We start from the raw sequence: 22213 nt of genomic DNA, 5'->3' as shown, positions 1-22213 counted from the left end.
CCATCTCAGTCAAGTGACTTTTAATAGGGTGCTCAGTCATTGTGTATGAGCAACAGAAGAAAAGGATGAGTTATTGCCCTAAAGTTGCAGAGAGAAAAATAGAACTCATAAGCCTTCCCATGAACTAGGGTTGCCAGATTTAGCAAATAAAAATACAGGACACCCTGCTATTTACCTGAAATTCAAATTTAACTTGGCATCCTGTATTTTATCTGGCAACACTCTGAAGTATTGGAAGTGAAGAAACAATAAATCAAACAATGCAGAGTGTTTTGGGGCTACTGAGGTCTTAACAGGGATCCTAGACAGGGAAAAGTAGAAAAGCCCATTAAAAACATATTGATTAACAACAACAACAAAAGTACTGGTCTCCAGATACCATGCCCCTGCTTAATTCAGCTCAGGAGCTCTTTCCTGCTTTCAGTATCTGTGATTCAAGACTTATTTTGTAAAGTTACAAAGATAAGTCAGAGAATGGTAGAAAGAAAAAGTAAAGAAGGATAGATCAAAGCTAGAAATGGGTGAGAACATACCCAGCTTCCAGTTAGGCAGGCCTTGCCTCAAAAAGGAACCTTAAACATTTAACAAAAAGGAACCTTAAACACAACATAAAAATCAGAGGAAATCAGATTTTGACCTGGCTCAAAGCAGAAAAGAAACAATGATGGTGAGTGTGCTATAGCCATACAGTAGGAGGGACATGGGTAGCAGAACACCAGAGACAGTGGTGGGATCTGCCCACTCCCCTAAACCGTATCACTGCTTAATTTCCATGGAGCCTGCTAAGAAACTCCAGTCACTATTTTACCTACTAATACACTGAGCCCCAGTGACAATAATGCCATTATTAGTCAGGCAACTACTTCTTAGCTTATAAACTCCCGCAGCTTGCCAGCCATTGTCTCATCACTCAGCAATTATCATCTACTTCCCCACGGAACCGGGGCCAAAACTGAGGTCGCCGAACCCTGTCTTAGCTTCAGGAAACTGAATCTGTTCAGGTCATCCTCTTAGTAATCAACAAAAACAGGTTTCAGGCTTTCTGTTCTTTGAGAATCCCATCTTTAAAAGACCTGTGTTTATTATTATTATTATTATTATTATTATTATTATTAAGACCTGTTATTATTATTCTTGTTTATTACTGACACTGTTCACATAGCAGTAACCCCTGCCTGATTCTGGTCTACTGAGATATAAATGGCCCATATGGCCTGATCATACTTCATTCAGTAGTATTTAGGAATCTTTTATATTTCTCACACTAGGCCAGCCTGGGATGTCTACCCCTCCAGCGGAGGGAAGGGGAGGGGAGGTATCCAGGAGCTAAAAGGGTAAAACAACTGAGGTCATTCCTCCAACCTGTCCTGAAGCACTAGCTGACCAGCTACACTGAGTAAGGTTTAAAGACTGTGGCTAGCCTCCACAGTTCTTCTCTAAAGGGAGTAGTTAGTCGCTAGGGCAAGAGGAGGGGCGTCACCTGGGTAAAGCTCTTTCAAGATTATCTGGGCAGCCTCTGAGGCACACTGACCAATAAAAATTTCTGCAGCCTTGGCCCTGACTTTTTTTTTTTTTTTTTTTTTGTAAACAGAACATAAAGGGAAATCAGCTGATAAATAGAAGCTTCTATATAAATGACATTAGATGCATGAATTGAGAGACTGAATATGTTCAGTTCTATGCTCCCAACATAAGCACCACAAGTAATCCCCTAGATGCCCTTCCTTTTTTACCACTTCATGTAACTAGTGACATTTTTCCCACTAAAGCACTCTGCCTCACAGCCTCTGCATTGGTCTCATTCATTCACCCACCCATTAAATATTTACTGTGTGCTACCATGTGCCAAGCACTGTGCTGGGCGCTGGAGATACAAATTAATAATGTACGGTCCTTGCCTCCAGGGCAGTCTCCTGGTGTCCTCAGGGCCAGCCTGGTAATCCCAAGCCAGCCCTGGGCAACGGGAACACGGTGCCCTTTGCAACAGGTAAGAGCGGTAGCAGGGGACTGGCAAACTGCCAGGCCAAAGGTTTTCCCAAGGTAAAACGGGATGTGAGAGCGATCCCAGCCCGGCTCAGACAGACACCAAGTTGGGAAGCAGGGGCCAAAGGGGCGGAGGGCGCAAAGGACCCGGTTGTGCGGAGCACCCCGCCGCAGTCGCCGGGCTGGGTGCTGAGCGGCCGCGCTACCACAGAGCCGTCACTGGAGATGTGGGTACAACGATGACTACTCGGCGCGAGTCAGCTGAGGGGGTGTCTCCGAAGGGACACTTTGAGGAGACAGTGGGGTGGATCTGGGGTGACGCCCAAAAGGATGGTTGGCCCTGGGTGTTTGAGGGTTCAGTGGATGGCAGAGCTGAAGGGTCAGGACAGGACTGAAGACGAGGTCGGTCGAGAGGGTCGAGGAAGACCGGAGGGTGAGGTGGCGGCGACGAGGGGGAAGGGCGGAAGGGAAGGGGCGCTAAGGGCTGGATAGGTGGGCAAACTGAGGGCTTTTCTCCTAAGGGATCATTTGGAACGCGAGGGCAGTGGGTCTCCGGGACTTCTTCCGATCCCGAAGAGACGTCCTACCTGGTTTCTCGCCTCAGTTTAGTCCTACGGCGTAGGCGGCGGCGTAGTCTCGCGCCCTGAAGGGGTCGTGTTGCAGCCTGGACCAGCAGGCGCCCCCCTTCCCTCAGACAGCTTGGTAACGTCCGGTCCCTCCTGCAGCTGTGGCGCCGATGGTCCGATCTGAATTGCCTTCATGCCGCCCCTCAGGACGGCCAGTGGTTCGGTCCGCTGTGGGCCAGCGGGTGCTCGCCCACGTCCCCGCTCCTGCTGCGATGCGCGCAGCGAGTCACGCGCAGTGCTTTCCCGCGAGGGGAGCGAGCGGCGAGGCTTCAGCCGTGGCCCCGCCCTCTGCGGCGGCGCCCCGCCCCTTCGGGGTGGCGCCAGGCTAAGCGGGCTGCGGTGTACTGGATCCCGGAGAACTCTCGCCCGCAGCCTAATTGGCCTGTGGAAGGCAGGTACATTTGCGCACCCACCTTAGCCTAATGCCGCGATTCTCTGCCTGACACCGCAGTAGAACCTCTTGGGAAAAACAGAAAAACAAAACTAAAGCCTGACCTCAGCCGAGACCAGTTGAACTGGAAGCACGGGTAGGGTGGAGTAGGGGTGGGATGGTGCCCAGCCTTGATATTTTTAAAAGCACCCCATGCGTAGCCAGGGTTAAAAAGCCCGGTAAAACCTAGGACGGACAAAGACTGTCTCCTTTGGCTAAAAATTTAGTCAGGCTTTTCTGGGTCTGCCCTGGACTTAGGTTGACTTTGGGCTTTCCTCTTTGTCCTTGTAGAATCCAGTTTGAGCAAGGATCTCACTAAATCAGTTTATTGGAAGTTCCCCGCCCTTGGTATCTGACCAACCTTGGTATCTTATCACCTTGGCCTGCCTTCAGCAAGAATTCTGTTGAGTTGGTCTACCAAGAATCCCCCTTACCCCTGATGTTTCTTCTTAGTAATTGCTGTGATCATGTCCCTCCAAAATTCATATGTTGAAATCCTAACCCCCAAAGATTAGTAGGTGGGGCCTTCGGGAGGTGAGTAGGTCATGAGGAGCTCGCATGATTAGGATTAATAGGTTTTTTTTTTTTTTTTTTTTCCTGCAGGGCAGGATTAATAGTTTTATAGAAGTGATCTCACAGAACTCCCTAGCCCAATCCTCCAGGAAAGGAAGTCTGTGACAAGAGAGCACTTAGCAACTATGCTGGCACCTTGATCTCAGACTTACAGCCTCCAGAACTGTGAGAAATTTGTTTATAAGCTACTCGGTCTGTAGTGGTGTTTTTTTTTGTTTGTTTGCTTGTTTTGTTTTGTTTGGCCGCGTCGTGGGGCATGCAGGATCTTTGTCCCCAACCAGGGACCGAACCCGTGACCCCTGCATTTGGAGCACAGAATCTTAACCACTGGACCACCAGTGAAGTCCCTGTGGTGTTTTATTATAGCAGCCAGAGCAGATTAACTGTAATTTTCCACCCACTGACCCCTACCCTGCTCCTTGGCTAATAAATTACCACTTGTCTTTGTTGGGGTCTGAGTTGAACTCAATCTCTCCCCCACTGCAGCACCCATTGCAGTGGTTCCTATAGCTACTCCATGGTCCCTGCCCCCCTCAGCCCCCGTAAATAAAATCTGCCTTACCATCTTTAACAAGTGTCATGAATAATTTTTACTTTAACGGAACTCATGCACTTCCTGCTCCTAGGCAGGGTGTATGTGGGACATTGAGGATTGTGTTGTCTTCTTCTTCTATCCAAAGAGGGGTGGGGGCAGGTGGTCATTCAACAAATAGTTATTAGAACCTCACTAGGTTCCATCCTCTGTGAAAGAGTTGAGACTGAGACCCTGTGCTCTTCCAAGACCCATGCTTCTTGGGTCAAGGAAGCAGATAAATGTCATACTGTGTAATGCATCCTCAGGCTTCACAGAAGGCATTGTGAGCTGAGCTTTGAAAAATGAGTGGGAGGTAAAGGGTGTGAAGGAATCAGCATGTGCAGAAGGACAGAGGGGCAAAACAACTCATATGATTGAGATGTGGGACGTGATGGAGAGAGCACAGCAGACATGGTCAGTGGTGTGATAATGAAGAGCCTTCCATGACATATTAAGGAGTTGGGACTCATCCAGTAAGCAGTGGAGAGACACTTTATGTGAAGGCAGGAATGGTAAATCAAATATGAATTTTAGAACTACAATTCTGGGGGCACAGTGGAGAGGGCTAGGACCAGCCAGGGAGACCAAGGAAAAACTGGAAATTTGTGCAGTTAAATGGTGCAGGGTGGGGACTTAGCCTAAACTAGGCCAGTTGGAATCCCTTCCCTGAAAACTTGGATTTGGGGGAGAGAGAATTACACCCTTACTCATTGTTAGACTTATAATGGAAATTTGAGAGTGCCAAGTGACCATCTTTTACTTGTCAAATGGCCTGAGTAGCAGAGAAAACCAGTTTGCTGAGAAGTATCAATCTGTTGCCTAGAGAGGAGTCAAGTCTAGACACAAAGAGACTACTCCCCAGCTTCCTGGGGCCTCCAGCAGCTGGTTCTACTTCTTACTGAGGCCAGCTTGATTGTTGCCCTAGGTTGATGACATATTCTTCTATCCATTCATGTAGTCTCATTTTTGGCTTCAGCAAGTGGGGGTTACTTCCTGTTATTTGTGTTAAGGGATAATTTTTCAAAAAGGTAAAATCATGAGTCTTATACAAATATAAAATAAATGTATATTAAACTCACTAGTTAATGAGAGAACCAGTAAGACAGTAAGACTGGTTCACATGAGTATTTGACTTTTAGAAATGTAAATTCTCTACCAGACAAAATTAATTTGCATCACTGGGAATAGGAATTATTTGCATTGTTATGGGCAAAAATATTTTGCATTATTATCAGTATTTGAACAGATTTGAACTTTAGAAATCTCACTCTAGTTGGAGTGTAGATATTGAATTAGAGGAAAGTAAAGGGACCAGTTAGGAGACTGTGGTAATTATGATGAGAAATGGGAGGGTCTGAATTAGCACAGTGGCTGAGGGGTTAGATAAGAGGAGATAGATCTAAGAGAGATTAAGGGTATAGAATCTATAGCAGTGGTCCCCAACCTTTTTGGCAACAGGGACCAGTTTCGTGGAAGACAGTTTTTCCACGGATGGGGGTGAAGATGGTTCAGGCGGTAATATGAGTGATGGGGAGCGGCAGATGAAGCTTTGCTCGCTTGCCCACCACTCACCTCCTGCTGTGTGGCCTGGTTCCTAACAGGCTGCAGACCGGTACCGGTCTGCAGGCCGGGGGTTGGGGACCCCTGATCTATAGGACTTAATGATTAATGTGTCATTGGGGGTTGGGGGTAAAGTAGAGTGAATAGTCTAGCATGACTCTCAGGATCCTCCAAACGCTGAGTTTTCTCCAAAACTCTTTGCACGTATCTTAGAAGATTTGGAGTTAGAATTACAGGGAAATGTTGGGGCTGGGACAGTGCTCCCTTGTTTCTCTGTTTCTGGCAGTGGTAAATATGGTTATTTCCCCCACAGTTTCTTAAAGAAAAAGATGTTAAGGATGAGCCAAATGGTCCCGTGACCTCTCCCTGTTCCTGAGAAGCTGTAGATGAGGAACAAGTTTAAGCCTATGTAAGTTGGAATCACCTCTCTGTTTTTGCTATTGGCAGCTATTCCATCTAGCTCAAGTGAAAAGATCTCATTACCAACCCAACTTCAGAAAACCCCTCACAGGGTGCTCTCTTGGAATGAAACAGTGTCTTGTCTGTTTCCCTTTGGACATCTGCTTTATTCTTCTCTCTATAGACTAGACACATTGGCCCACTTATCTTCATACTTATAGCAAGTCATGGCCACTTTAAAATAGAGGCCTCTCTTCCTGAAACTATATGACCTTTTAGTAACTATTCTCAGCACTGACTTAGTTTCTTGGAATTCTAATTCCCAGAGAGAGCAGGTATATTGGGATTATATATCCACTCTTCACCAGTTGTGGCTGGGAGTAGTGGAGTCAACTGGCACAAATATGGGACCACCTAGACCCACCCCATCATCAGGAGCTGTGTGGGAAGAGTCAGTAATCTATGGATTTAGCACCATTGAGTAAATCAATGGGCTCATTTGATAAACCACTACCTGCATCTTCTGTAGCCCACCCACAAAGTCCTTTGGTTTTATCCTCAAAATATATCCTCTATTCATCCACTTATTTTTTCACTGCTTCCACCCTAGTCTAAACCACCACCATTCCATGCCTAGACAACTGTAACTGCCTCCTAGTCTCCCTGATGACACTTTTGCACTCCTATTGCCCATAGAATAGCCTGACCGATCTTTTCAAACTGGCTTTAAAGCCCTCCACTGCTTCTCATCAGACCTATCTAACCACACTCCCTTTTGCTCACCATGTTTTGTCCACATTAGGCTTCTGTTTCTTATATACAAAGCTTGCTCCTGTCTTCAGGACTTTACACTATTTTCTCTGCCTGGAATGTCTTTCCATTAGATTTTTGCAAAGCTAGATCCTTCTAGTCACTTAAGTCTCATGTCCCATGTTATTTCCTCAGAAAGTCCTTTTCTGACTACCAAATATAAAATTAGCTACCCCTCCCCCCTCACAGTCTCTCACTGTTAAAGCAGCTGTTGCAGTATCTTCATAGCACTTATTATCTGAATGATCTTGTTTACTTTGACATTGGCTCTTCTACTAGAACATAAGCTTCATGGTAGCAGAAACCTTTTTTGTTGTCTTTCACTGTATTGGCAGCATCTAGAACAGTGCCCAGACATGGTAGATGCTCAATAAATATTTGTTGTATATGGATGAATGTGATGAAAGGGAGTGTGTGTGTGTGTGTGTGTGTGTGTAATTGGAACCTTGAAAGAATGGAATTTGTGGGGTCAGTTTAACTATAAAACCATTTTATTTTGTCTTCTACCCTTTTAACCTACTTATGAGACTCTTCATGAATTTTCTGGTCAATTTTAGGTAGCAATCAGTACTTGTTACTTTAAGTTTCACTTGAATAATTAAGATGTCTGCACTAATGAAATTATTTGTTAAACTTCATACCTTAAAATTAAAGCGTTTCCCATCTCTCAGCTTGGCCCTATTGCAGGTGGCCATGTTCAGTGGGGCTTAGTAGATGTCTATCATTTCCCACTATCTCTTTCCCATGCCCCAGTTTGCTAATCTTCTTTCTCCAGGGTTTGAGCAGCATGGAGGGAGAAGAAGGTTCTTACTTGACTAATACTGTCATAAACTAGTTTTAGTGTTTGGCAGGTATCTAAACCTGACAGGAAATTGGGTGTCAGTGAAGGCTCCCAGAGGAAGTGACCAAAGCCGCTGAGACTGAAGATCAGATACACATAAGCTAGATAAAGGAAAGAATATATTCTAAGAGGAGAGAACAGAAAGGGCCAAGGCACAGTGGTTTCTGAAGATAATGGAACCTTTGGGGAATTGCAAATAATTTAGTATGTGCAGCAGAAAGTGGTGATGAAGCTGGGGAGGTAGGCAGCACCAAGGCAGGAAAGCTATGATGATTCACTAAAGGACTTTAAACTGGCAAATGACATGATCTGATTTGTATTTTTCAAAAAATCACTCTCTGTGGTGTGGATCATGGATTGGAAAGAAGCAGAATCAAAGGCAGGGAGACCTGAGAGGAGGATGTTGACATAATCTAGGCAAGAAACAATGAAATCAATTGGATTGGGAACAAATAGGAAGAGAAAGACTTGAAGACATATCTAAGACAGAGTATATGGAACTTGGTAACAGAATGGATTGGATTAGAGGAATGGAAGGGAGCTGTCCAGAAAGACTTCCAGTTTTTTGGTTTGAGCTACTGGGTGGTAGTGCTATTCAGGGAAACAAGAAAAATAGTCAAAGAAGCAGATTTAAATATTCTTTCATATTATTTGTTCATTTATTCAGTAGACATTTATTAAAGGCCCATTATATGTTATGAATAGACAAGTAAATCAATGATTACAATGCCCTGTGATAAGTGTCACTGACAGAGGTATACACAGGGGAGCAATTGAATAAATAGGACAGATATATAAAAGTCACACTGAGGAATTAGGGTGAGCTCTTGCAGGAGACAATGCCTAATCTGAGTTTTTAAAAAATTGAGGTAAAATTCTCATAACATAAAACATTCTCATAACCCTTTTTAAGTATACGATTCACGGGCACTTAGTACATTCACAATGTTGTTCAACCATCACCTCTACTTAGTTCCAAGTATTCCAAGTTTTGAAGGGTGACTAGGAATTTGCTTGATGAAGAGGGGGTGAGGGAAAGCATTTTAGGATATGAGAACAGCATGTTTGACCACATGAAGACCAGAAATAGCATGACTGGAGTGAATGCAGATGGGGGAGAAGAAGAAAACAAGACTAGAGAGGGCCTAATAATAATATGTTCAAATTTTACCTTGATCCTGAAGGCGTGCAAAATTCTTAAAGGGTGCTAAGCTGGGGCTTGACATGATCAAGTTTGCAGTTCAGAAAGATAACTCTGGAAATGGTACCGGTGATACTTTAGATAGGGGAAAACCAGGAAGATGAGAGGGGAGATTCTATGCAGTAATCCAGGTCAGAGATGATCAAAGTCTAAACGAGGACAATGGTAGTAATAATGGAGGGAACTGAAAACAGGACATGATGAAGATGCTGAATTTACATTACTTGATGACTTATTAGACATCAGACTATATAGCAAGAGTATTGTATGATTCCCATCAGTCTGCTTTGGGTGAATGGGATGATGGTAGTGACATCCTGGGGTGAAATTTTTGGGGAAAATGTTTAATACAGGTTGGTGAGTTTCCTGAGATTCAACGAAGTGAAGGGTCTTAGAGTCAGTTTAATAAATGGATCTGGATCTCAGAAGAGAGATCTAGGATAGAGAGAGAGTTGAGAATCTTCTTTCTATTGGTAAATAAAGTCATGAGATTAGAAGTCGTCACTCAGGAAAAGTGTACAAAGAAAAATGAGCAGAGAACCTAGGGCTGAGCTTTGGGAACTAATATTTAAGGTGTGCAAAGAGGATAGAGCTATACGGTTAAAAGATGTGGTCATACTGAGGCCAAGATAGAGTTTAGCAGCAGGGGGAAAAACTGGAATGGAAGTGAAAACGTAGTTGTGGGGGGGAGGGAAATATTGGTCTCGTTCAAAAGGGGTCTATAGACCAATGATATTGCTTAGCCTAAGTTATTATCACTGCGGCCCCAACAGACAATACAAATCTCTCTACTCCAAAATCAGCAATTTATTACTTATCTATAAACTTGTTAGAAGCAATTTCCCAAGTACATACAATTTCTTCTCAAAATAATTTTATGGAATGAAGACAAATGTTCACCAATTATGGCTTATGTCCCTCAAGAAAAGATTTTTTAAAATCCCCTGCAGTCTCCCCCTCCCAGTTCTGAGGCCTGAAAAGGTATCAGTTCTTGGGTCAAAGGGGTCAAAGAGGAGAGAAGGTGGCAAAATCTTGAGCTGTCCTATCAAGGCAGGAACCACCTCCATTCTTTCTTTGGTCCAGAAACTCTCCTTTAGCTTCTTACGACCAACTTTTCATAGCTGCCTCTTCCTTTTGCTACCCAGGCCCTGAATCCCTCAGATAAACCTGAGAAGGGTGCCTGGGTGAACATGTTTGTGGGGAGCCCTGGCAAAATTTATGGTTGCTCTGGGTATGGGAAATAGGGCCCAAACTAAGATTCTTAGGTCCTATTTTCTTTTCCCTTCCCCACATTCCCCCTCTTCACCCATTATTTCCACATTTGCTTGTATGGATTAAAACTTGGAAGGGTTGGTAGAGGGAGGCCTGACATTGCTTTTTCTTGAAATGCTGTAACTCTGACAGATGTCTGGGGGCCCTTTACCTTTCCCTGCCTTACCTGGGCATAGCCTTCTAGGGAATGAAGAGGCTGAGCCCCTGGAGTGGGAGTGGAAGAACAGTTTTATGCTTGTTTCAGGGACTCTAATCTCTCCTTATTAAGTTGTGTGAATACAAGGGAGGAAGAGCAATGACTGACTCCTTTAGGGCTTCTGTAAAGGCCTCTACTTTTTAAAAGGAAAGCTGTTTTTCTTGGGCATTTTGGCCCTCATTGTCTTGCCGGAAGTGATGAGGGCCCCAAAGCCCTGTTTATGGGAGAACGCATAGGCAGAACGTCGAGAGCTTGAATGTTTCAGTTTGGTCCGGATTGGGTGTGGCAGTGGATGTCTCATGCAATGATGAATTCTGTCAATAATCTAAAGCCAAAGCATGGGGGAAAGGGTTTTTATCCACAGAGGCAAAGGCAAAGAGGGTCATGAATTATATCTGGGTAGATTCCCTGTTCCACTCACCTTGTCCACACTGACGGGCCAGAATAGTGGTTTGAGAAATTGGTACCCAATCACAGGCAACATACAGAGGACCACGCTGAGGACAATACTCAGCCACGTTTGCGGCAGGTTCAGAGTGTTCCTGGCCACACCTGTAAACAATGAGCCAGAAGGGAAAGGCAGAACCAGAGCCTAGAGGAAGGGGGCTGTCAGCCAGAACTTAGGTCTATCTCTTCAGTCCAAAGAAAGAAGTTATTGATTTGGAGACAGTTAGTCTCCTGAGAAACAATATAAATGTGAAAGGATTGCACTGAGGTTAGGTCCTTGGTGCAGCCAAAGTCACTGTGAATTCACATGCCTTTGTCTCCCTCTAAAGGCCGGGCAGGGCAGGAGAGGTGGGAGTAGGTTATAGGAATCCTAGAGCATTGGCCTGGACACAAAAATGGGATAGAGGGTTTTGGAAGGGAAAAATGAGTGGCTTGACAAGAGGTAGGAGCCAGCTACATCTACATATCTACTCTGTCTGTATTTTGTCCTCATCAGAGTGGAGATGAGAGAGGGAAATTAATGTGGGAGATAAGAAGGCAGTATGCCACAGTAGAAAGGACATTGGACTGGGAACCAGGAGACCTAGATTTGAGTCATTTTTTAAAAACCTCCAGTCTCTAAAATGGTGTAATAATCCTTGCCCTGTCTATCTCACAGTATGCTTGTAGAGATCAAATTAGGTAAGAAACTTAAAAATATCTTAGAGACTCTAATGAGGTAAAATATTTCACCTAGCTAGATTCTGAGTCCTTTTAGGGCTGAGACCATGTCATAATCATATATATATATATATATCCACAGAGCCTAACACATAGTAATAGCTGCTCAGTAAACATTTATTAAACAAATGTACTTGGTTCACACTACCACCCCCAGCCCCAGCCCTTTGCCACAGACTGGGCAGAATCTTACCTAGGAACTGGAAGATGTTGGGGAACATTAGGCACAAGCCATCACTGTACAGGAAGAATAAGATGCAAAAGTAGAAACCCAGGCTACCCCAGGTGAAGATGTGGCTTATCATTGTCCAGTAGGTTGTCTCCAGGGCAATCTGAAAAGCACCCTCTTATGTTCATTAGTCTACAACCTGGGAACTGTCAGCCACCTCCCTTCTCCAGTTTTGTAAAGGAGGATGCTCCCTTCCCACCTTCCCTCCCTCCTTCCCTTCCTCTCTTCCAGACAGGCTCCCCACCCAATCCCCTTACCCCACCACTGGCCACACCTGCACTGTGACCACACAGAGCAAGGAGGTCTGCACTATCACGGAGAAGGACTGGTAGTCGGAGATTTCCTTCCCATCACTGCGCACTGAATTGTAAATGGTCCCCATAGGGATAAAGAACAGCACTAAGGAACTGTAGATCCCATGCATCAAACACTTCACAAATTCCTTCTTGTTGAAATAGAGGTTGCGCTGGCCTGGCTCATACAGCTCTGGGAAACGTAGGCTCCATGTTTCATTCACATCCTGGAAGCACCAGAGGATAAGAAGGAAGGCTCAGGGTCTCTCCATAGAAGATCCCATCTCTAACAGAGTAGAGGCTTCTCCCCTTACTGAGTCTGCTGTTAGGCTGCCTAGGAGCTTTCTCATAGATTACTTGAGAAGTGGAACCAGAGAACAGAGCAGTGACCACAGACCCTTCCTAAAGTCCTACTCTCCAGGCAAGGATATATGTGGTGGAAGAAAGCTAGAAGGGCAAGATGCGGAGTTAAGAAAGGGGGCAATTAGGATTGGGAATAGCTGAAGGGAGGACTGGAGCTTGGGATGGGGAAGGCAATTGGGACATGAGTCCCCAGTTTTAAGTGTTCCTTTAGTTGAGTATCCTTTGTGTCAAAAGCCAGTTGGAAGAAAGTGGGAAGCCAATGGGGACAAGTTAGTCCCTTAGAGGTATCTGTGTTCTGTGTTGCTCCTCCCATTCCCATAGCTACTGGGAATTCAGGTGAGGGAATTCTCTGTGTGGATGACATTGGATCATCTTCATCTGCTAAATCCAAAACTTTGGATAACAAAGCTGGAGGCTTGTTTTGAGAGGTTGTGGATCCCTAGAATTAGACCATTGAAGCTGGATAGGACTGTTGAATAACATAATTCACCCCTCTTGTTGCTCTGAGGCTGGCAGCTACTTCACGGAGAATTTCCCTTCCTACCCCGATGGAGACCAGGAACCATGATGCCATGATGTCTTCTTTCAGCTACCTTATTCCTCTTTGGAGGCCCCTTTTCTATTCCATGTGCCCAGGACTGGAGATTGGGTAGAAGAGGAGGGAGAGGTAGGGCACCAGGACCCTCAATGCCCAGGGAATTTCTGAGAGGGCTAAATGGTACCCCCTAGGCTGACTCCCTATGATTCAAGGTATCATACCCATACTCCCATGTTTGGCCTTCAGGATTCCCACCTAGGCCTCCCTGAATTGGCTTATCTCATTATCTCTCTATGGGTCGCTCCTTTCTTGAAGCCCCTTGCTTTACCTAGTCCTGCACCAATAACTCTATTTCCTTTCACTTTTGTACACACTCAATTTACTGTACAGCACAATTTCTGTGTTTCTCTCTACAAAGATAAAATTCACACAGGAAAACTTGGATTTCTACAACTGATGTTTATTCTCTGTGGCAGAGGATTCTTTACTTTATCCAATGATACCTCTCTAGGTGATCAGCTCCCTCTCTTGCCCTATAAATTATTCCATTTACATTTGACTTTGTAGAGCTTGGCTACTGCTGTCCTCCTCACTCCTGGGAATACTCTTCAAGGGCCCAGGGGCTTCAGCCCTAAGAGGCTTGCTGCTGGTCTTACCTGGTCAAACAGACTCAAGCCCAGGACAGGGAGGGAGGTGTAGACCAGGTTGTAGAAAGTGATAAACCAGGTATCATAAACTGTCTGGAAGAATACCAAGGAGATTTCTTAGATTCTTCTCTTCTCCAAAGTCTCAGCTCCACCTCCCAGGTCCAAGAGAAGCCCTTCTGCCCTCCACCTACCCATCACCATACTAACCTAGAGCAGGATTTGGATTTCCGAAATCTGACTGAGAAGGCTGACCCCAGACTCTGTTTGGTCCCTGGGTCCCAGGCTGGGGTAAGCCCACATCCAACTTGTTTGTGGCCAACCTGACAAGGCTGATTTAGACCAACCCCACCATGCCCTGTACTGCTCCTCCCTACACAGAAAGGACCCAGAGTGGCTGCTAGGGAATGCTAGGTGTACCCCTGCACTCCCAGGCATGTAAGCCTCTGGGTTCTTTATCTGTTTTATGGCATTCAGTAGTTTCTATAACCCTGGACATTTTCTAACACTGGCAAGCAGAATAGACCCAATGACCCTTCCCCAGCTGGGTGCTTCATTCTGGGCCTAGAGAGGGCTCCTTTCTTTACTAACCACAAGAGGTCAGCAGTAACACATACATACACATACACCTCCCACAAACCAGACTGGCTTTGTTAGACGCTAGGGGTAGACAAGCCTACTATTGTCTGCTGACTGGTCTGTTTCCCCTGGAGCCCAAGGTAACAAAGGTAGTAGGGATCTCCCAAGATAACCATTCCTGAGGTTGTTTCTCTTTGGGAATCCTTGAGAGACTCCTGAAAAACTTCTCATAGGAAAAGGAACTTCCCGTAGAACATCAACATCCAAGTGTCACCTCTCCCCACTTCTGTGGGGGAGACTTCATATTCATTAGAGCAAAAATAGGGTGTGTTTGGCAGTGTGGTATGTCTGGGTGAGGAAGGAGAAGTAAAGGGAAGCTGTGTTTCCAAGTATGGCTACAGGTAAATGCCAGAACCAGCCTGTCTGGCAAGACCCAAAGGCCCCTTGAGACTTAGCCTGTTCCATAAAGATTACTCTGGACCCTAAAAACCCTCCCAGATCCAGGAATCTCACCCCCACCCCCATTACATATGTTTGGAAATTCTAGGTCTCTGTGTCATGGAAAAGATGAAAATATCTCATGGGAGAGTTCTGTTGGTAGGAGTCAAGGCCAAGTCAGAGCCAGGACAGAAAAGTTAGTGTTTAGAAATCTAAGGTTAAGTGTAGGGTTAGGAGATGGGATCATAATGGGTGAGGAGTTTAATGGATAGATGGCACAGGTCTCTAGAGGAGAAAAGGGGTCTGAACTGGTTGAAGTGGGGGGTGATTAGAGAAGACCCAGTTGACGAGAGTGGGGAGTGCCATTTGACCTCCTACCTGTGCAGAGAACCCGCTGTAGAAAGCATACCAGAAGTGCACCAGAGTGAAGGCAAAGTTTTTGTAAAAGAAGTAGCTGAGAAACTTGCACATGCGATTGTAGGACCAGCGGCCATGGACCAAGAGTAGACGCTGAAGATAGCGGAACTGGGAGAAGGCGTAGTCGCTGTTGAGCATGGCCTGCGTTCCCTCCTGGCCACTGATGCCGACTCCAATGTGGGCAGCTGCAAAGAAACCCCAGAAACTTCTCAGCCACAGAGCTTGTCTTCTGGGCTCCCAGCCTGGGAAGTGTAAAAGGAAGGCTGAGATCATGTTGCATAAGCCCCTTATTTTACATTTGAAAAACACTGGTAGGCCCAGCTCAAGGTGGCACTTACTTATGGAGTCTTTCTCCTTAGTGGATTGCCTGTCCCCCACAAGTCAGACAACAACTCCTTCATCTGCACTTTGTTTTGGATGCTGCCACTCAAGAACGCCACATACAGCTAGTACTAGAAAACTGTCCTTGATGGTCTTGCACCTACTATAGCCATCTGGGCTCTTCCCTACTGCCCAGATGCTGAGGTAAAACTTTCTTGTTATCTCTCGAAGCCACTTAAATCAATTAAAGATGCAGGGTGAATGTCAACCTAACATAGTTTTTAATTACCTAAGTTTATCTAAGGAGCTAAAATCCAACTGTTGGGAGGAATACGTGATGTACATGCTTTGTTAGTAAGAAACGAGTTCTTCAGGAAGCTTAAGGTGACTTTTTCTGGATAAAGCAAGGATTATGCTTGATGGAAGGTAAGACAAGTTTCTAAAAGTTTTAATCAGTCTGTTGTAATATAGGCCAAATTCTTTGATCTTCTGGTATATACCTATTACATTGCTTAACAGAATAACTGAAACCTTTAAGGCTCTAAAAGCCAATGAAGTTCTAGAAAGTGGGGAAAAGAGCAAGAACACTTCCTAGTATTGAAGCCGAGGCTGGAATATCTGCTGGTGTTTCCAGTATGGGGAGAGAGGTTGGACTAGAGGACCCCTAGATGTTATCCATATCTCACAGAACCACAAGTTGCTGGAGGCTAACAACATTCAGCTGAAATTAGCACCAGTTTCAGCCATTTGCTTCTGTTGGTCCGAAGCATCAGTAAGTTTGCTATTCTTCTCCACCCAGGGGAGTCAGGGCAAGCTCTTGGGAATATTGCCTCAGAGAGGAAAAGATCCCTGCATCAGGCCACACAGCTAATTCCCTGGTTGGGCAGCCCTGTAGTCTGTCTAACATTGCTCAGCCCTACAGCCTTCAAAAAAGGAACAGACCACGACTCCTGCCCAGGGGTCCTTTCTGTGGGCTTTGATGCCATCTCAGAAAGATGGTGTAGTAGTTGCACAGCCTGTTGTTCTGTGAATATGCACACGTGTTCTTATTGGACCCATGGGTATCTGAGTGTGTGTGAGTGTTACGTACATGAATCTGAATGTGTGTGCATGACTGTGGATGTGGGCTGATGTAATGATGTGTAAACAAGTGGGAACTCAGGTGTACAGGAACATGAATGAAGCTGCAAAACACTATAAATGTACAATACATATGATCTGCAGGAGAGTGAGCCAGCAACACAGTGCCACCCAGATCAGTTTTGCCCATGGAAGAAGGGAAGAGCAAGCCCGTGGCCGGGCACTACAGCCCCCCCACCCCTCACATGCCTTTGATCATGCTGACGTCATTGGCCCCATCCCCGATGGCCAGTGTCACCGCCTTCTTGTACCTCTTCACCAGCTCTACCACCTGGGCCTTCTGAAGGGGTGTCATCCGGCAGCAGACCACTCCCTTGCACATGCACGCCGTTCGCAGCAGTTCCAACTCCAGGTTCCCTTCTAGAGCGTGGGCCTGCAGCACCAGGACACACCCACATTCCAGGCTGCCCCAAAAGACTCTTGGGACAGAAACTTCCTGGGCCCTCTCCTTCCCCTCCATACTCCCCTGTCAGGCAGAGCCACCCCCCAGGGGCTCCACTCCCAAGGGCAGCCAAGCCCCCCAGTCAGTTCTAGGCATCCTGACCCAGCATCCAGTGGAAAACCAGTGAGGGTCTCTCACTGGGTCAAATCAGTTGACTGGGTTATAAGGCCAAGTGATTTTTTGGAGGACCTGGTTCTGCTCACTTCCCCCCTTCCCATATGTGATGGGCCACATCAGTAGTGAAGAATTTGGATAAGAAAGGACTATGCCCTTGGCTTCTCTTTCTTCCTTATTCCTGCCTAAAGAAGGCTGGGGAAAGGTGTCTGACAGGCAAGGGCACCTGAAGGAAGGGGGAATAGGGTAACTCATGGAATAGCAAAAGGATCTTGAAATTTCCCTGAAGTGGGTTGGACCTAGGAAAAAAGTTCCTTGGAAGAAGAGAACAGAGTTGTAGGTCTGTGTTGCCCACCAGACTGTAGCCATTGATGATCAAGCCGTAGTTGCCATTGGGCATCTCCTCGGGTATTTTGAAGGGCATTCGGGGATTTGTGGTGAGGTAACTGTTTACTGGGTCTGATTCCAGTAGAGACTCAGGTTTCATCTTTTCCCTTGCTGACCTGAAAGCCAAGAGTAATGGTTAGTGTCTGACCTGAAGCCCCAGAGCTAAGGAAGGAAAATGTGTCCCAAAGTGAAAGTGAGCAAGGTGGATATAGAGCCTCTGCAGAGCACCTCCCAGGGCCTCATACTCAACTGCCTTCTGAGACCTGCCACTGCCTTAGGTCCCAGACCATCTACATACAACACTTCTCCACCTCCACACTCCAACTCCTTGAGGCCTAATGCTTCTTCACAAAATTCTCTCGAATATTTTAGTTTTTTTTGTTTTTCCCTTCCCCATTTCTTCTCTGTTCCTTCTGGTAATGTAGGAGCCATACTGGGTGAAGTGATGGGTGGGAAGTCTTGGTTCCAGGGACAGGCTGTGGCAGCTCTCGCATCGTACCTGAGTTCTATTTTTTTTTTTTTTTTTTTTGCGGTACGCGGGCCTCTCACTGCTGTGGCCTCTCCTGTTGCAGAGCACAGGCTCTGAACGCGCAGGCTCAGCGGCCATGGCTCACGGGCCCAGCCGCTCTGCGGCATGTGGGATCTTCCCGGACTGGGGCACGAACCCGTGTCCCCTGCACCGGCAGGCGGACTCCCAACCACTGCGCCACCAGGGAAGCCCCGTACCTGAGTTCTTGCCGAACAGTCTCATCATCCTTGCCTTCCATGATAAACATCCCATCCATTTCATCCTCAAATATGTTACAGGCATAGGCAATGTTCACAGCAGTCTCTGCAGGGCAAGGGGGAACACAGGTCGCATTTTGGCTGGAACAGGGTCTTTACAGTGTACAGGTACAAAGGCACTAAACAGTGGCCTGCAGAGCCCATATGTCCATATTTGCCATGGATGCAGTCAAAGTGTGTTTTTCGTGAGCCAGTGGAGACTATATTCAAACATCCAGGGGAAAAGGTCTACCTGGTACAGACTTGCAAGTTATTTATCAATAACTAGGATCATTCTGGCTTAGCTTTCTCTACAAAGCCTTCCCTTACTTCTTAAAGCAATTCCTGTCTGTATTCACTTCTCCCGGCAATCTGGGTATATTTCCTTGAACAGCACTGTGCCTGTTTCTATGCTACATTTTATGGGGGACTGAGATATGTTTAGGTTGTAGTCTTTCCTTTGCATCAAGAAATCTGGAATTTGGAATAAAGTCATACTAAGGAAAACAATTTTTTTAAATTAAGTCCTGAACCTTGGCTACAAGTAGTATCAAAATTCAGAGGAGAGATTGCAATTGTCTTAGAAAGTTTCTTATAGCAAGGCCTTAAAGGATGAGTAAGATTTGTTTAGGGGGAAAAAGAATTTCAAATGGGGAAACAATCCAAACAGAGGGCATAGAATAGGAATTGGTTCGGGACATAATGAAGATATGGTCACATTACGATGGAGGTAAGGATGTGTAGGTAGCAACAAATTATCAAGGTCTTGAAGTCCAGACAGTGGAGTCCGACTTTACCATGTGAAGTTGCTGTAGGTACCTGAGTAGAGGAGTAACGTCACAAAAGCAGTATTTTAGGAAGGTTAAACTGATGGTTGTATGTAGGCTATATTGAAATTAATAAGGTCAAGAGACAGATCAATTCAGAAGTTTTTGCAGAAGTACAGCCAACAGGGGACAAAGGCTAAACTAGGGTGGTGGCATAGTTAAGAGGATTTTCAGAAGAATTAGTGGAACACGGTAAGAGAGTAAATCTTTGGGACAACAGAGAGGGTATAGTCAAAGACAACCCTAGAAGTTTTTAGCTTGTGAGTTCCTGGATGACAGAGGCCATGTCTGGCTGATTCATCTCTGTGTTCTCCATGCCTAATACAGTATCTGGCATAAAGTACTATATATGCTTAGCAAATTATATGCAAGACTGGGAGTGAAGGTGTCCTCTAAGGACTTGACCTGGGTTATAAGGTATTTGTCAAATAAATGGCTAAGAAAAAAAGGAAATGAAAAAGAAAAACAAGAAATGGCTAAGGTGGACAGGGAAGAGGATTGGTCAGGCAAGGAGCTCCCCTTTACCTTGCTTATCTCCAGTTAAAACCCAGATTTTAATTTTGGCTTTGTTCAGGGTGATGATCGTCTCAGGTACTCCATCCTGCAGCTTGTCGTCTATGGCTGTGGCCCCTAACAGCTTTGAACAGAAATATCAGTGAATGAGGCAAAGGAAGAGGCTCATTGCATTTAGTGGTACCCAACTCGACTGGCACCTTAGCATCCTCTTTAGTAAGCTGGCTCTGTCCTGGCACGAGGACCCCAATGGTATAAAACTCACTACACTCTGCCCCTCAACAGACAGCTTTTCAACCACACACTGAAATCAAATTTAGAAACACAGAATATAAGGAACCAAAGAGGGAAAAGACTTGCCCAAGTCATACGTGAAGCTTTGTGCCACTTCTAAATCCTCTGTTTCTCAACATACTCTCACTTCTCCCTTGCTTCATAGCACATTTCCTGGCTTTGGTCTCCAAAAGCAGTGGGTGCCAGACAATGGATCCCCAAATCCAACTCCAGTTTTTCTTTCAACTCTAAAAGGGCTTGGGTGAACTCCATTTGTTTGTACCTACTGAGGGCCTCTAAGGTTTTCAAGTCCTTTCCCACACTCCATTGAAAGTATGTTGGTCCAACACCATGCCGTCTCTCAGTGATACCCTAACAGTACTGACTGACCACAGGGATGGGCAGCATTGGGTCTGAGGAACTGACAGACGGACAAACTACTGACTGATTTCTGCTAGGCCTCTAAAAGGACAGACTAGAAATACTAACCACAGAACTGACTATGGAAGGAGATTTGTGACCTTTGGGATCTCTAAATTTTCCCATTTGGTATCAGCAATTTCTCTCTTTATAGCAGACCTGTATCAATCTGGTCAAATATTTTGGGGTCATCCTTAACTTCTTTTATCATATTCTATAATCTAAACCATCAGCAAATTCTGTTTGTGCTACTTTTAAAAGTGTACAGAATTTGACCGTTTCTCACCACTTCCACTACTTCTATCTGGTCCAAGCCATTATCATTTCTCACCTGTACTGTTACAACTACTTTCTTTCTTTCTTTCTTTTTTTACTGGGGTATAGTTTTTTTTACAATGTTGTGCTAGTTTCTACTGTACAGCGAAGTGGAGTTCCCTGTGCTATACAGCAGATTCCCATTAGTTATCGATTTTATTCATATTAGTGTAAATAGGTCAATCCCAATCTCCCAGTTCATTCCACCCCCTCTTCCCCCGCCTTGGTGTCCATAGGTTTGTTCTCTACGTCTGTGTCTCTATTTCTGCCTTGCAAACCGGAAAAGCAACTACTTTCTAATTGGTCTCCCTGGGTCTGCATTTGCTCCCCTACAGTATAATCTCAACATGGCAGCCAGACTGATCACTTTAAAAGCTATCACATCACTTCTCTGGTTGAACTCCTCAACTGTTTTCCATGTCTCACTATAAGTCTTTATACAGGCTTGTCAAGACCTCTTACTGCTTTTCTGTTTTATGTCCTTTTATTGTCTCCTCCTCACTTACACTGTACCAGCCACATGAGCTGCCTTACTGTTCTACTAACAAATTAGGTCTGCTCCTGTTTCAGGGTCCTTGTTCTTGCTGTTCCTTCTTTCTGGAAAACTGATTCCCCAGAGATCTGCTTGGTTTGCCACCTTCTTCAGGTCTCTGCTCAGATGTCTCCTTCATAGTGAAGACTAAGCACCCTATTTAAAATAGCAATTATACTCTACCCTCTATAACACACACACATATGCTGATACTCCCTACCTTTCTTCCTGGCTTTATTTTCTTCCATATACTGTCATCACCTAACGTACTGTATATATATTACTTTTTTGTCTGTTTTGCCTACTACTACATGCTCAGGGCTTAAAACAGCACCTGGCACATAGGAGGCACTTAATAAATATGTTGAATGAATGAGTGAACATTATTGTCTTGATTATTACATCAGTTAGTTCTGGATCATCTAATTTGCACATTATTTAGACCCTGATTTCTTCCAGATTTCTTAGCTTCTGTGGATAGCTTTGGGATAAGAAACACTACCAGAAAGATGAAATTTACAACAAGTACTTTCTTTCCTTATTTATGGATTTCAAATATCCAAGATATTCTGAATCAGCTTGGATTCCAGTATCTAGTATCCAGAGAGAGCCTGAACCTATGATTGGCTGGAAGCCATTCTCAGAGCCCTTGCTCAGTCTCCCGACTGCTCCCCCGCCCCCAATCCTGCCTCCAATCTGTCCCTGGCTTCCTCACACTAACCATCAGGTCTTTTTCGATCTCTTCACAGACCATTGATATTTTATCTTCCCGATTCTCCAAAGACAGATAGGCTTCACTGTGCTTCCTGCTCCAGTCCTGGAAGAATGCATCGTCCAATTCTCGGTAGGCCACCATGAGGGTGCGAAGGCCGTCACTGGCAAAATCCTGGAAGACATGTGTGTGCACTTGGGCTGGGTTAGGGCTGAGTTAAGGAATGACAGACTAACCCCACAGGCTCCATCTGCCTGCAAGATAGGGTTTATTGGTTAGTATTACAGGGCTAGTACCTAGCCTAACCAGAAAGCACCTG

At 45.2% G+C, this 22213-nt stretch overlaps 1 long non-coding RNA gene across 1 annotated transcript; it reads left to right on the top strand.

Moving 5' to 3' along the window:
- Positions 1 to 3108: 3108 nt before the first annotated feature.
- Positions 3109 to 21958, top strand: LOC307054185. Its single transcript, XR_013810931.1, has 3 exons — positions 3109 to 3136; positions 6060 to 6155; positions 21932 to 21958. It is a non-coding gene; the product is annotated as an uncharacterized lncRNA (long non-coding RNA).
- Positions 21959 to 22213: the final 255 nt, after the last annotated feature.

Source organism: Hyperoodon ampullatus (genome assembly GCF_949752795.1).
Source record: "Hyperoodon ampullatus genome assembly, chromosome: 6".
In the NCBI taxonomy this organism is placed as follows: Eukaryota; Metazoa; Chordata; class Mammalia; order Artiodactyla; family Ziphiidae; genus Hyperoodon; species Hyperoodon ampullatus.
Note: the sequence above shows the minus strand (reverse complement) of the source record. Positions and strands in the feature narration are given on the sequence as shown.